The sequence below is a fragment of the Cryptomeria japonica genome, chromosome 1 (genome assembly GCF_030272615.1).
Source record: "Cryptomeria japonica chromosome 1, Sugi_1.0, whole genome shotgun sequence".
NCBI classification, from domain to species: Eukaryota; Viridiplantae; Streptophyta; class Pinopsida; order Cupressales; family Cupressaceae; genus Cryptomeria; species Cryptomeria japonica.
The window spans coordinates 639451678-639465697 of NC_081405.1; the positions used below are offsets into that span (position 1 = coordinate 639451678).

Here is a 14020-nt window from a genome sequence, read left to right on the forward strand (position 1 = left end):
ACCAAGAAGAGATTGTTCCTCTCCCTACCCGAAATGACACAAAAAATCAACTGAAACACCCAGGAGATGCACAAACTTCAGTTGTATGAGTGACCCCAATGCATGTATGAAGGTTAGAATTCACTAATTGTCAAGAGGGGAGAAGTTTTCGTACAAGTCACACTCAAAAATAAATTTAACATAACATATATGAGAGAAGAACCACAAAACATACATCTATGATGAAGGTAAGGAACCATACACAACATACATAAATTGAAAGTAGGCAAGAATGGTGATTTCAATTAATTATATGGCCAATGGCCAAACTTACAGTTGCACAAATGCAAGATAAATACAAGAGAAGTGGAAGAGCATGGAATAGCTCAAGCGAGCAGGGAGAGAACCCTTTACAATGAGGCTGAACAACCTTTATATAGAAAAAATGGTTACAAGGGTGATTATGACCCTTGCATGTCAGTCTGGAAGTGCAGGGAAGTGCATGCACTTGACCTGTACATGCAAGCAACCTAGCCATACCCACAAGGGGCAATCCTGAGAAGGTGGATGACTATCCTTCCAAAGTCAAACATGAAATAAGTCACCAAGCATGGCCCCGTACCTCCCTTGATGGAAATCCTGCCAAAAACATTTAATGGACCCTTGTGGCTTCACAAAAGAAAGTGCACAAGTCACCAAAACTGTTAGAGCATTTAAAGCCTTGAGTGTTGATCACGCCACCCGGAAGTGTCGCCAGTCAAAAGGAAGTCCAGGGATTTCAGTAGCTCGGACTCCCAAAGTGAGGAAGACAAGGGAAGGACTTCAAAACCTCGGGGTTCCAGAGCTCTACGATAGGAGAAAGGAGAGCAGCAAGGAACTTCGGAACCTCTAGGTTCTGGAGTTCCGGAGAGAAGAAGGGGAAGCAAGGAAGAGAACTTCGGAACCTTGGGGTTCCCGAGTTCCGGGATAGGAGAAAGGAGAAGGAACTTCGGAACCTCGGGGTTCCGGAGTTCCAGGGAGAAGAAGAAAAAGGGAAAGAAAGAGAGGAACTTCGGAGGTGAAGAAAGAGGCAGTAAGGGAAAGAACTTTAGAACCTCGGGGTTCCGGAGTTCTGGGAAAGGGAGGAAAGGCCAAGCGATGAACTTCCTTTGGATAAGGCAACACTTCAGACTTCATATTGCATTTCTTTTCTCCTTGATCAACTGGGGCAGTGCTGGTCCATGGAACATATCTCTGATCGGTTCTCACTGATGGACCAAGGGTGTCATAAAATGCATTTTTGGCGATTTCTGCGGGATGCTTGCCTGCTAAGCATGAAGTCCAGAAGCCTGAAGCATCCATTGGGCACTGAGTCATTGAAAAGACCCAAAACATGTGTGCCATCACTTGGAGGAAAATTGAAAACTAGAGCACACACCCTCTTAAGGAGAATGCGGCATGTGCATAAGCACTTGTGAAAGAAAAACAACCGCTAGTCTTATATTTACATAGTCATCAACACCCTCTTTGGAAGCATTGCTTGAGATGAATCCCATTCACTGGAATTGGAAGAACTTCGCCATCAAGCCTGGAGAGATGAAATGCATTGGCCTCCTTGCAACTAGTGATGACATATGGACCACTCCAGATAGCATCAAACTTGGAGTGTCGCCCAACTTTGGCTCTGTCTGCATCCCACTTGAGAACTAGATCTCCCTCTTTGAAGATCCTATTAGTCGCCTTTTTTGTCAAAAACCTTCTTGACTTGCTCTTGATGAGTCTCAAGTGTATACATAGCCTTACTTCTAACCTCCTTTAGCTCCATCAGCTCAGCTAGCCTTACTGTCATGGCATTATTTGTTGTCAATTTCAGTTGATGTGCTAGTTCAAGAGAGGGTAACTCTAGGGACATTGGGAGTCTTGCTTCCTTCCCATATACTAGGATGAAAGGGGAGTTACCAATTGCCCTCTTGGGTGTGATCCTGTTAGCCCATAACGTTGTCCTCAACTTAGTGTGCCATGTCCTCTGATTGTCTTCAATTGTCCTTTTAATTATCCTGATGAGGTTCTTGTTGGAAGATTCAGCTAAGCCGTTACCCTGAGGGTAATAGTTGGATGATGTCTTCAAGTATACACCATGCTTAACTGCCCAAGAACTGATTTGGGTTCCAACAAATGCGCTGGCATTGTCTGATATGATGGTGGAGGGGACACCGAATCTTGTCACAATTCCCTCAAGGAATTCCAACACTGAGGCCTCAATGGCATCCCTCAATGCGACTGCCTCTGTCCACCTTGTGAAGTAATCTTTTCCAGCCAAGATCCACTTATGGCCAAACACTAGAAGGTGGGTTTATCATGCCAATGAAGTCTAAACCCCATTGTGCGAACGGTTGCTATGCTTGGATGGGGTGAAGAGGTAGGGTAGCTAGTCTTTGCTTCCCAGAGAAGAGACCACATTTCTTGCAATTCTTCACCCATCTATGTGAGTCACTGAATAAGGAAGGCCTGTAATAACCAGCCCTCATTATTTTGATAGTTGTAGTCCTTGCAGAGAAGTGGCCTCTTGAAGAGCCATCATGAAATTCCTCTAACAATTTGTTGACTTGGTTTTGCTCGACGCATCTTAGTAAGACTCCATTAGAGTCTTTTCGGAAAAGAGTGCCACTCACTAAGACATAGGGAATGGACTGCAACCTGTGGTGTCTTTGTTTGGTCCGGTCCAAACCTTGGGGGTATCTACCTTCCATTAAGAAGGTGGTCATGTCACTTACCAAACTGAATTGAGTGGTGTTGCCAGTTGGTTGATCCTCTTGTAACACAAGGGCGACCTCTGAAGTAGTCTCAGAAGATGAGAAGTTGTTCACATAGGCCCCTGCCTCTTACAAGCTTGCTGATCTTGATGTTGATGTCATACTCCATGACCTTGGTTATTCACCGAGCCCTCTTCTCATTGATATCCTTGTTTCGAAGGAAATCTTTGAGACTTGCATGCGGAACTAAGAGCTGGATCCTGTTGTTGGACGACATGTGTCTGAACTTTTTTAATGCCCTTACAACAGTGAGGACTTTCTTTTCTACATTGCTTGTTTGATCTCTTCAAAACTGGCACTTCCCTCCTTGGTCCAACTGAAAGCCATGTGTTTTCTTCAACATGGAAGTGAGGGGTTTTACCATGGTGGCAAGGTTGGGAATGAACCTCCTCACAAAGTTGATCGTACCAAGGAAACTTTGCAACCCTTTCTTGTGACTGGGGATTGGAAGAGAAAGAATAGCCTCCAACCGCTCTGGATCAATAGTCAAACCCTCCTTGGATACGATGTGTCCTAGCAATCTTCCTTGATTAGTAGCAAATCCACACTTGCTAGGGTTCAAGGACACACCATACTCCCTGCATTTCATAAACACTTGCTCAAGATAACCAAGATGGTCGGCTACATGCTTCGAATAAACAGTTATGCCATCAAGGTATACAAGCACAAACTTTGCTAATACAACCTTGAAAGCCATGCCCATTTGTTTTTGGAACGTGGCACCTGCATTGGTTAGCCCAAAGGGTATTTTACAATAAGCATAGGTACCCCACTTGGGAGTAAATGTAGTCTTGTATTGGTCTGATTCTTGGACCAGGATCTGATTGTAGCCTGAATACCCATCCAAGAATGAAAATCTTTTCGAGCCACTGACCTTTCGGAGAATCTGCTCCATAGAGGGAAGGGGATAGTGATCCTTGAGGGAGGCTCTATTGAGATCCCTAAAGTCTACACATAGCCTGATTTCCCCATTCTTCTTCCTTACAGGGACAAGGTTGGCCACCCGGGAGGAGTGCTTGATAGGGAAGATGATATTGGCTTCTATTAGCTTGGTCAACTCCTTCCTCATTAGCGGCTCAATCTTGGGGTTTATTGGCCTTTGCTTTTGTCTAAATTGCTTTGCATCTGAGTTTAGGTCTATAGTATGCTGAGCTAAGCTAGGGTCAAAACCTTTCGAATCTTCATAGGTCCAAACAACTATGTCATCATATTTTTGGCAAAGCTTAACAAAGCCCTCTTGCTCGGTGGAGGAACACACCTTGCCCAAGTTTAAGGACCTACCCTCAGCAACAACAACTGGCTTGTAATCACCCCTCTTTGTAGCCAAGTTCATCTTCTTCTTCAACTGATCATCTGAGTTGAAAATGCCCTCCAAGGTAACTAGACCTTTAGGCAACTTGTTGGAGTTGAGCTGCATGATTTGATCTCCATACTGGTCTTGCAACTTAGACTGATTTTTAGCAGAAAATTCTGCTTCATTTGGCAAGAAGTTGACAATCTGCTGATCGCTTTCAAACACTTGCCAATTCACTTGATTGCCTGGGACAGTAGGCCTCACAACAAGTCTGATGTGTTGCTCCTTCTCACTTGCAACATGCGCTGGTATGTCGAATTGAGCACCAACCGCTGCAAGCCTATCAACATGCTTGTTCTGACCTCTAGGAATGCTCAGGATATTGAAGGCCTCAAATCCTTCAATCAAATCCCAAACCCTGTGTCTGTATGATTTGAGTAGGTTGTTTTTTGCTACACTTTGGGCTCGGATGTGTTTAACAACCAACTCACTATCTCCAAATACTTGCAAAGATCTGATCTTTCTGCTTTGTGCAAGTTGCAGGCCTTGGATCAAGGCCTCATACTCAACGACATTGTTGGTGTAACCAAGTTGAAGCCTAAAAGAGAAGAAATATTTCTCCTACTTGGGAGAAACAAGCATCACCCGACACCCGACACCTGCACCATTCTTGTTTCTTCAACCATCAAAAAACATGTTCCATAACCCCTCTGAGTCTCCTTGTGTCTTGATGAGGTTAGGGTTAGGAGTATCCTCTTCATGGATACAATAGGTGCCAAGCCCAATCTCTTTAGTCTCAGCTAATGGATCAAACTGAAAAGCATTGGCCCATTCGTCCAACAAGCAATCAGGAACCTCTTGCAAAAGAGTGGCAGGCTCACGGACAGTACACTCCTCCCCCTCTTCATGCAAAGTGCAATTCATGTTTATAGGGCTAGGGGTGTAGGGATCAATGTGGTTTTGGGCAATGGGCTCTGCCCTTATGGTAACCTTGGTACCATACCTTGTTCGAAATAGCATGTGGGACGAATCAGAAGACAGGTACCCACCTATCTTGGCGGTGAAGTCTCTAGACAGGCAGATGGGAAAGAAGGCAGGGAGGTCGATGATTGATACTTCTTGCACGACAGTGCAACCAAGGCATGCATGCAAGGTTAACTTCAAATTTTTCACCACCCCTACTGTCTTAATAGAAGTGCCATCTAATTGGACCACCCCTTTGGTCACAGGTTCGTATTCTATGCCAAGAAGATCAGCTACCTTCTTAGGCATGACTGAGCTACTAGCTCCTGAATCTATCATGCAGTTGTGAACCAAATTATCTCCTATGATTAAGGAGAGATAGAAGGGGGGAGGCTTTCTGATTTTGCTTGAATCTTCTTCCTTCTTGGGTTGCACCAGACTTGTGGAGACTGTCTTTCTGCTGACTGATTCCTCACCATCTGACTGATCGACGTTCGTAAGTGCCTCCTTAAGCAAATCCCTTTGAGATGGGTTTGAAAGGGCCTCCCACATAGTGACGTTGAGGTTGGCCTTCTTCATCTGATCAACTATGTTGAAAGGGACACTAGCTGATTTTAGAGGACCCTTTGAAGCTACAAGGTCTACCTTTTCTCTTTGGACGACTTGGGCCTCTTCCTGCCTCTTGCTCTCTTGCATGGTACTCTGGTTTGTATCATGGGCGGCTACATTGGGTGTTGGAGCTTGGGCTAATGTTGAAGGTGAGGCAGCCTCCATGGCTCTCTTCTTTGACCTTGTATACTGCAACATAGACTCACCATTTGTTTGGTTCAAACCACAAAATTCTGCCTCCTGCCAATTGACAAAAGTAGAATCCCCTTGTTAGTAAGCTTGAGTGCCAACACTAGGCTTATTTGGGTCATATTGCTGGCCAGAAGTGGTCATCTCATCCTACACCACTAAGGTTTGGACAAACCCTCCATTTTGGCATGCACCTTGGTTATGTGGCTGATTGCATGGTTGACAACAATCTTGCTCTTGGGCGAGGTTATTTTGCATTGGAACTATCGCCTTTGAGTTGCTTGTGGTTGTGGGGTTCACACTATTCAAAGGCCTGGCGTTGCTCCATTGGTTTTGCCCTTGAGAGGGTGGCCTATTCTGCTGATAGTTATGATTTTGTGCTTGGTAAGGTCTGCTATACTGAGTTTGTTGCCTTTTTGGTGCCACCAATTCATTGCCAAAGTTTTGCAGTAGAGCCTTGACCTCATGGAGCTCATTGGAGGATGTAGAGGGTGTGGATGATTGTCTTGCGGGAGCCATGGGAATTGGAGCCAAAGTGGGTTGTTGAGTATGAGCTTCTGGGAAGAGAGGCATTGGAGGCCTTGGAGCTATCTTCCCAGCCTGAATCAAATAATTTTCTGCTCTTATGGCTATGCCATATGCACCCGGTAGAGAGGCTCCATCCATTGATTGTACCATGCAACTATATCGCTGTTGAGAGCTCTAAGATATACAAGAAGGCATGATTTGGAGATGGCTTCACTAGAGCAGGAATTCTATTCCATGTCTTATGGAATCTGAAATTGAAATCTTCCATGAACTCGTGGGGTGCCCTCTTGATTCTAGTCAACCGCTCCACAAGTGATAGGTGATCACTTTTGTCTTCAAAATGGTTGCACAACCTCTCCCCCAATTCGTCCCAATTGTGAATGGAGCTAGACGGCAACCCTCTATACCACTGCAAGGTTTTGCCCTTCAAAGATGTGGCTAAGAGTTTGACATCAATGTCTTGAATGTGCTCAATGGGCGTAGTTGCTGTTTCACCAGTGAAGTATGGTATACTTTTTAACGCAGCCATTGGTATGTCATTCCATTGAGTCAAAATAAGGGGACTCCCTCCATTGAAGGTAATAAAGACCTGATTTCTTGGCATGCGAAACAATGTTCTATTGATATGAGTGGTGGGAGCCCTTGATAGTAATGGTCTTGTAAATGGAGGGTAGAATGAGACCTGGGAGATGGAGTGTTTACAACCCTGACCTCCCTAACTGGTGATAATGAAGGTCTACCTCTCTGCCTTATAAAGCCTGAAAATGAGAGCTCTTCGAACTTGAAACTACCTCTAGAAGACGCCCTTGTGTGAATTCTGGGCATGAAACCAGCAGCCTGCCTGAGTGAGAGACTGAACTGGTGAGCAAAGTCTTCGGAACCTTGGGGTTCCCGAGTTGATCACTTTGGAACTTCAGAACTTGGGGTTTCTGAAGTAGCGGACCTAGGAACTTCGGAACCTGGAGACCTCAGGGTTCTAGAGTTAGCAACAAGTCATTTACAAGAGATTGGTCTTGTGAGCATAGTCGAGTGCTTGAAGATGATTGCCTCTAAAGGCTCAAATGCCAAGAACAACACTGAATCCTTAGCATGTAAATCGAATGAAGTCTCACCAGGCATGCCAAAAGCTGTTATCACAAAAGCTTGCACCCTTGCTGAGCTATTAACTCAGCAACCTTGTGAAACATGGAAACAACCCTGAAGTGTGGAACCTTGCGCAAGGGGGTTGAATCTCCGGAGAAGGCCGACTTCCTTCTCAATCCAGGTGCAGGTGTTGAATCAACTCAACACTTAAAAACTAACTCCTAGGCCTATCCTAACAAATTGTAGAGATAAAGGGACTAGAGAAATGCTTGAAATAAAAGGAGGTGATGCACCAAGAAAAGATTGTTCCTCTCCCTACCCGAAATGACACAAAAAATCAACTGAAACACCAGGAGCTGCACAAACTTCAGTTGTATGAGTGACCCCAATGCATGTATGAAGGTTAGAATTCACTGAATGTCAAGAGGGGAGAAGGTTTCACACAAGTCACACTAAGAAATAAATTTAACACAACATATATGAGAGAAGAACCACAAAACATATACCTATGATAAATACAAGAGAAGTGGGAGAGCATGGAATAGCTCAAGCCAATAGGGAGAGAACCCTTTACAATGAGGCTTAACAACCTTTATATAGAAAAAATGGTTACAAGGGTGATCATGACCCCTGCATGTTAGTCTGGAAGTGCAGGGATGTGCATGCACTTGACTTGTACATGCAAGCAACCTAGCCATACCCACAAGAGGCAATCCTTGAGAAGGTGGATGACTATCCTTCCAAAGTCAGACATGACATAAGTCACCAAGCATGGCCCCATACCTCCCTTGATGGAAATCCTACCAAAAACATTTAATGCACCCTTGTGGCTTCACAAAAGAATGTGCACAAGTCACCAAAATTGTTGGAGCATTTAAAGCCTTGAGTGCTGATCACGCCACCTGGAAGTGTCGGTAGTCGAAAGGAAGTCCGGGGATTTTAGTAGCTCGGACTCCCGAAGTGAGGAAGACAAGGGAAGGACTTCGAAACCTTGGGGTTCTGGAGCTCTGGGATAGGAGAAAGGAGAGCAGCAAGGAACTTTGGAACCTCGGCATTCTGGAGAGAAGAAGAGGAAGCAAGGAATAGAACTTCGGAACCTCGGGGTTCCGGAGTTCCGGGGAGAAGAAGAAAAAGGGAAAGAAAGAGAGGAACTACGGAACCTTGGGCTTTTGGAGTTCCGGGGAGAAGAAAGAGGCAACAAAGGAAGGAACTTCAGAACCTCAGGGTTTTGGAGTTCCGGGAAAGGAAGGAAAGGCAAAGGGAGGAACTTCCTTCGGAATAGGGAACACTTCACATTTCATATTGCATTTCTTTTCTCCTTGATCAACTGGGGCAGCGCTGGTCCATGGAACATATCTCTGATCGGTTCCCGCTGATGGACCAAGGGTGTCATAACATGACAACATGTGTATTAGCAAAGTTTGTGCTAATATACTTTGATTAAATAACTGTTTATTTGAAGCATGCAGCTGACCATCTTGGTCATCTTAAGCAAGTGTTCATGAAATGCAAGTAGTATGATGTGTTCTTGAACCCTAGCAAGTGTGTATTTGCTACTGATCAAGGAAGATTGCTAGGACACATTGTATCCAAAGAGGGCTTGACCATTGATCTAGAGCAAGTGGAGGCTATTCTTTCTCTCCCACTCCCCAGTCACAAGAAAGGATTGCAAAGTTTCCTTGGTAGGATCAGCTTTGTGAGGAGGTTCATTTCCAACCTTGCCACCATGGTAAAACCCCTCACCTCCATGTTGAAGAAAAATTTGGTTTTCAGTTGGACCAAGGAGGGGAGGGCCGGTTTTGAAGATATTAAACAAGCAATTGCTCAGGCCCCTACCCTTGTCAACCTTAACTATGAAAGGGATTTTATCCTCTATACCTTTGGAGGAGAATCCAGCATCTTAGCTGTCCTAACACAACTGAACAATGATATTTTGGAGCGACCTATTGCTTTCTTTAGTGAGGGGTTAAAGGACTATGAGCTTAAGTATAGCTATGTAGAGAAACAAGTCCTCACTGTTGTAAGGGCATTAAAAAAGTTCAGACACATGTTGTATAACAACAAGATCCAACTCTTAGTTCCACATGCAAGTGTCAAGGATTTCCTTCTAAACAAGGACATCAGTGAGAAGAGGGCTGGGTGGATAACGAAGGTCATGGAATACGACATCAACATCAAGATCACCAAGCTTGTAAGAGGGATGGGCCTATGTGAACAACTTGTCTCATCTTCTGAGACTACTTCAGAGGTCGCCCTTGTGTTACAAGAGGATCAACCAACTAGCAATGACACTCAATTCAATTGAGTAAGTGACATGACCACCTTCTTAATGGAAGGCAAATATCCCCAAGGTCTGGACAAGACCAAAAGAAGGCATTTCAGGTTGCAGTCCATCCCCTATGCCTTAGTGGATGGCACCCTTTTTGGAAGAGACTCTAATGTAGTCTTGTTAAGATGTATCGGGCAAAGTCAAATCAGCAGATTGTTAGAAGAATTTCACGATGGCTCTTCAGGGGGCCACTTCTTTGCAAGGACTACAACTATCAAAATAATGAGGGCTGTTTATTACTGGCTGTTCTTATTCAATGACTCACATAGATGGGTGAAGAATTAAAAGAAATGTGCTTTCTTCTTTGTAAAACAACGACTATCTTCCCTACCTCTTCACCCTATTCGAGCAGATCAACCATTCACGCAATGGGGTTTAGATCTCATTGGCATAATAAATCCACCTTTTAGTGCCATCATATCAGATAATGCCAAGGCATTCGTCGGAACCCAAATCAGTTCTTGGGCAGTGAAGCATGGTGTATACTTGAAGACATCATCCAATTATTACCCTTAGGGTAATAGCTTAACTGAATCTTCCAACAAGAACCTGATCAGGATAATTAAAAGGAGGATTGTAGACAACCAGAGGGCATGGCATACTAAGTTGAGGACAGCCTTATGGGCTGACAGAATCACACCCAAGAGGGCGATCAGTAACTCCCCTTTCATGCTGGTATATGGGAAGGAAGCAAGACTCCCAACTTCCCTAGAGTTACCCTCTGTTGAACTAGCACATCAGTTGGAATTGACAGAGAATGATGCCATGACAGTAAGGCTCACTGAATTAATGGAGCTGGAGGAGGTTAGAGGTCAGGCTATGCATACGCTTGAGATTCATCAAAAATAGGTCAAGAGAATTTTTGACAGAAGGGCTACTAATAGGGTCTTCAAAGAGGGAGATCTAGTTCTAAAGTGGGATGCAGACAGAGCCAAAGCTGGGCGACACTCCAAATTTGATGCTATTTGGAGTGGTCCATATGTCATCACTAGTTGCAAGGAGGCCAATGCATTTCATCTCTCCAAGCTTGATGGCGAAGTTCTTCCAATCCCAATGAATGGGATTCATCTCAAGCCCTGCTTCTAAGGAGGGTGTTGATTACTATGTCAATATTAGACTAGAAGTTGTTTTGCTTTCATAAATGCTTGTGCACCAGCCGCATTCTCCTTAAGAGAGTGTGTGCTCTAGTTTCTAGTTTCCCTCCAAGCGATGGCGCACACATGTTTTGGGTCTTTTCAATGACTGAGTGCCCAATGGATGCTCAAGGCTTTTGATCTATATGCTTAGCAGGCAAGCATCCCGCAAAGTTCGCCAAAAATGTTGTCATTTTATGACACCCTTGATCCATCAGGGAGAACCGATCAGAGATATGATCCATGGACCAGCGCTGCCCCAATTGATCAAGGAAAAGCAATGGAATTATGAAGCGTGAAGTGTTGTCTTGTCTGGAGGAAGTTCCTTAGTCCTCAAACCCGGAACTCCGGACCCCCGAAGTTCCCAAGATGCTAAGCCTTCTTCTCTTCCCCGGAACTCTGGAACCTCGAGGTTCCGAAGTTCCTTTCCTTTGCCTTCTTCTCTTCCCCGGAACTCCGGAACCCTGAGGTTCCGAAGTTCCTTCCTTAGTCTTCCCAACTTCAGCAACTTGTGCTTTCGAAGTCTTCCCAACTTCGTTCTGCCTTGCAACACTTCTAAATGGTGTGATCAACACTCAAGGTTTTTAATGCTCCAACAACTCTTGCAACCAGTTTTCTATATAACGTTGTTAGGCCTCATTGTAAAGGGTTCTTTTCCCTGCTGGCTTGAGCTATTCTATTCTCTTTCACTTCTCTTAAAGACTTGTATTTATCTTGCATTTCCACAACTGGAAGTTTGGCCATTGGCCTTATAATGAATTGAAATCATCATTCTTGCCTTACTTCAACTTATGAATGTTGTGTATGTGTTCTTACCTTCATTATAAGTGTATGTTTGTGGCTTTCCTTCACATATATGCTGTGTTAACCTATTTCTGGGTGTGACTTGTGGGAAACCTTCTCCCCTCTTGACATTCAGCAAGTTCTAACCTCCATACGTGCGTTGAGGTTATTCATGCAGCTGAAGTTTGTGCATCTCTTGTGTATTTGAGTTGATTCTTTGTGCCATTTCGGGTGGGGAGAGAAACATCTCTTATCTTGGTGCATCACCTCCTTTCATTTTAGCATTTCTCTCTTCCCTTTTCCTCTGCAAGCTGTTAGGATAGGTTTAGAAGTAAAATTTGGAGTGATGAGTTGGTTCAACACTTGCACTTGGATTGAGAAGGAAGTCGGCCTTCTTTGGAGATTCAACCCCCTTGCATAAGGTCCCACACTTCGGGGTTGTGTCCATGTTTCACGAGGTTGTTGAGTTGATAGGTCAGCAAGGGTGCAAGCTTTTGTGATAACAGCCCCTCTAAGTTGAAGATTGAAGCTGAATTTTGTGAGCCTTATGAGTCAATTCTAGGGCATTAGGTTTTGGATGCATCATTAGGAATGAGGCAAGAATCCTCATCTGGGAAATAAATAATTATTGCAAAATTGAGGCAGAGTTAGAGGCTTTATACAAAGATTGATATTGTATGAAGGAGACTCAATGGTATGCATAAATGATATACGATACACCTATTAGGAAGCTAATACGACTGCAAATTATCTAGCAAACCAAGCCTTTGAGTAGAACAAAGAGATATTACCAAATTACCAAATTAATATCAAGGGACATCAAATTAATATCCACAAGATTACCAAATTAGAAAGGCACATCAAATTAGCAAGGGAAGAGATATTATGAGACACTAATGATTGACACCACTCCCTCAGGATGGCATGATGTCTATTGCAATAGAAATGAAATCTTTGAGAATTTTAGGACTTTGTCCACTTACTTGGCAGAGTAGCAACATTCTACTTATGGTGATTATGAGAGGATTTAATAGGAAGAACGGCCCAAAAGCTATAAACAAGCTAGAAACAATTTAAGTGTTTGGAATAAGAGCTCTAAGCGCAAAGTTAGAGTTTGTTTGTCATTGAAAGACCTTCTACTAGAGTGCCATCAAAGCAATAAATGGATCAAAGATGCGTGAAGACAGGCATGTTCGTAACAACACAAATCTTGGACTTGTTTTGATGAGTACCATTGATATGTTGGGAACAAAGATGGGGGAAAACTGGCAGCCAACATGTATATATAAAGATCCTGCTAAAGTGTGGTCTTTGTGGTCATTTCCAAATATGATCATGGGTCTATATTGGGCAACATTGGAGGAATATTGGACAGAGGATTGATGAAGGTGAATAATGGGCTGCAATAATGCTTTCACTCTTTAGGACAAGACTTATAAGGAGCAATTTTGTTGAGTTTAGCAGATTTATTGCCTGTCAATCCATGTTGCTCTCTTTATGACAATTGGAGAGGCTATAGGAGCTGAAAGATGGACCCTTTTTCATTATGCACAACAACAACTAGGAAGACATAGCATTGCAATACTCAAAAACCCTCAAATAGAAGCTTTGTCTTTTCCACTTTATCCAATCAATGTTTGCTGCCCCCAAGGCAGAAAATTGCATATCAAAAATAAATAAATAAATAAATATATTATAAATTTTCTAATTTTTAAAAGTTTCCTATTTTTTTACTACCGTCCCCGTTATCCCCTAAGAAAATTCTCCTATCCTCTACTGTCCCAGAAATACATCATTTCTTGCCATCTCCATCTGTGAAAATGCTGTGGAAGACAAATTAATATCGTTAGATTTGTTCTAATCCTTGAAGTTGTGATATGTTCCTCAAAGGATCCTCGTATTCTCAGGAGCGCTCTTTCTTTCCAATGTCTTCATGGGAAGAGAGGTAGGCCTATTGTCTTCATGACTCAATATCCTCCTTGGAAGATTCCACTCCTCTTCTCTTTTTTATGAGAAGAATGTTGTGAAACATTTTATAGGCATTAAGAGCAGCACCACTGATCTTGTGGGTTTCCAATTTTTCTAAGCTTCAGCTTTTAGCATTTTGGGTCCATGAAAAGATCCCTAAGCCCAGGCCAATCTTCCATCTCCTCCATCTTTAAGTAGCATGCATTCGTTCTCATTTTTTTTAATGGGAAATGAGTTTTGAAATTGTCCTTTGGGCATGATAATTTATAAAACCAAGTAGTTCCTTTTTTCAAACTTGGTTGATATGAAGGGGAACATCTTTGAAGTTCTGGGTTCTTGTGGCCATTGGTGTGTTGTATCGCTGGCAGGA

At 43.4% G+C, this 14020-nt stretch overlaps 1 protein-coding gene across 2 annotated transcripts in view; it reads left to right on the forward strand.

Moving 5' to 3' along the window:
- The window catches only part of LOC131042466 (putative protease Do-like 14), a 256834-nt gene that overhangs the window by 196837 nt on the left and 45977 nt on the right, over positions 1–14020 (forward strand). The window lies entirely within an intron of this gene.